Here is a 2,609-nt window from a genome sequence, read left to right on the forward strand (position 1 = left end):
AAATACATTTACTAACTATATTGGAGTACAGTCAAGTTTCTTACTGAACAGTGACAGGATTGGACAGAGTCCGCATGGATTTAAGAGAGGGGAATCATACTTAGCAAATCTACTGAAAGAATCTACAGAGTCGAATATTAAAGTAAGAAATAGCAGGACATTTAAAAAGCTTATCATTAAACATGGTAGTCTGGGTTTTGTGAAAGAGAAACTATATTTGACAAATTTGCGACAGTTCATTGAGGAGATAACTAGCAGGGCAATCCAATGATGTTCTGTATTTGTAATTTAAAAATGCAAATGATAAGGTGCTACATAAAAGTTAGTTGCACAATTGAGGAGCTCATGGTATCGGGTAATGTATTAGCATGTATTGAGGATTGGTTAACCACGCTGGCTGTTGCTGAGTCCTCACTTGCAGTGCTGTATACAATATTAGCTCCCATATTTAATAAAGGATAAACCAACATTGGAGACCATTCAAAAAAGATTCACTTAGCTGCTTCGAGCATGAAAGGGTTGACCTATCAAGAATAGATAAGCAGGGGTGATCTTATGGAAACAAGATCTGAGGAGCTTGACAGGGTGGATGTTGACTAGATCTTCCAGCACCAGTGAAGTCTCAAACCAGGGGTCATTACAGAGTGGAACATTCATTTTAGAAAAAAGTCAAGATTTTTTTTCTCTCAGTGAACGGCTAGAATTTTCTCACCCAAACTTTTGTGAAAGTTAAATGTGGGAAGGGAATGGTTGGATTACTCTTCGGAGGGTTTCTGGCTTGTTGGGCTGAAGGGCCTGTTTCCACACAGTAGGGAATCTATGATTCTATCTCAAATTATTTTAAAAGAGGGGAGATAGATTTTTGAAATATTGAGCAGTTGAGGGCTATGCGGATCAAGCATAAAAGAGGTGTTGAGGCCTGGGTTGGCCCAGCCATGATCTGACAGAATGGGGGAACAAGCTGAAAGGGATGAATTGCCTACACCTGCTCCGATTCCCTGAGGCTCCATTTCATGTTTTTTTTGTTTCCAAAGATGAGCGTGATAGAATGTGCTAAAGATTTTAGATGTTGTGAAAATGGGGTGTTTTTACACTAATTCAGATAGCAATGATTCATCAATCACAGCTATACAATCATGCGTAGGAAGGCAATTCCCTCCATGAATGAAGGAAATCTACTGCAGAGCTCACACAAAGGGAATTCGTACCCTCAGTAAACTCTCTACCCACCCTACCTCTTGCAAAAATGCCATTCCGTTTTCCAATTCCTCAGCCTCCGACGTATCTGCTCCCAGGAGGACCAGTTCCATCAGAGAACAAACCAGATGGCCTCCTTCTTTAGAGACCGCAATTTCCCTTCCCCCGTGCTAAAAGATGCCCTCCAACACATCTCATCCACATTCCACATTCCGCCCTCCACACCCCACCCCTCCAACCCTAACAAGGGCAGAACGCCCCGGGGGCTCACCTTCCACCCTATGAACCTTCGCATAAACCAAATCATCCACCTCCAAAAAGACCCCACCACCAGGGATATATTTCCCTCCCCACCCCTTCACACGTTCTGCAAAGACCGTTCCCTCCTTGACTAGCTGGTCAGGTCCACGCCCCTACAACCCACCGTCCCATCCTGGCACTTTCCCCTGCCACCACAGTAACTGTAAAACCTGTGCCCACACCACCTCCCTCACCTCTAACCAAGGCCCTAAAAGAGCCTTCCACATCCATCAAAGTTTTACCTGCACATCCACTAATTTCATTTATTGTATCCGTTGCTCCTGATGTGGTCCCCTCTACACTGGGGAGACTGGGGGCGCCTCCTAGCAGAGCGCTTCAGGGAACATCTCCGGGACACCCCCGCGAAGCAACCACACCGCCCCGTGGTCCAACATTTCAACTCCCCCTCCCACTCTGCCGAGGACATGGAGGTCCTGGGCCTCCTTCACTGTCGCTCCCTCACCACCAGATGCCTGGAGGAAGAACGCCTCATCTTCCACCTCAGAACACTTCAACCCCAGGGCATCAATGTGGACTTCAACAGTTTCCTCATTTCCCCTTCCCCCACCTCACCCTAGTTCAAACTTCCAGCTCAGCACTGTCCCATGACTTGTCCGGCCTTGCCCCACCTGCCTGTCTTCTTTCCCACCTAACCACTCCACCCTCTCCTCCCTGACCTGTCACCTCCATCCTCTCCCCCACTCACCCATTGGACTCTATGCTACTTTCTCCCCACCCTCCTCTCGTTATCTCTCCACGCTTCAGGCTCACTGCCTTTATTCCTGATGAAGGGCTTTTGCCCGAAACGCAGATGTCTCTGCCCTTTGGATGCTGCATGAACTGCTGTGCTCTTCCAGCACCACTGACCCAGAATCTGGGTTCCAGCATCTGCAGTCATTGTTGTTACCTCCCATCACATGACCCAACATCTCAGCACAAGCAGGACACACTGCGCATGCTCCAGCCAACAGTGACCCCGGGTGATTGATGTCAGCACCGGACCAATGAAAGGACGGTGGGCGGGGCTGGAGGACCGAGCGGGTGGTTGATTCTCCAACCAATCACAGTCAATGAGGGGCGGGGCTAAACGAAACCATGTGATCACCCTCGCG

Source organism: Hemiscyllium ocellatum, chromosome 19 (assembly GCF_020745735.1).
Source record: "Hemiscyllium ocellatum isolate sHemOce1 chromosome 19, sHemOce1.pat.X.cur, whole genome shotgun sequence".
NCBI lineage: Eukaryota > Metazoa > Chordata > Chondrichthyes > Orectolobiformes > Hemiscylliidae > Hemiscyllium > Hemiscyllium ocellatum.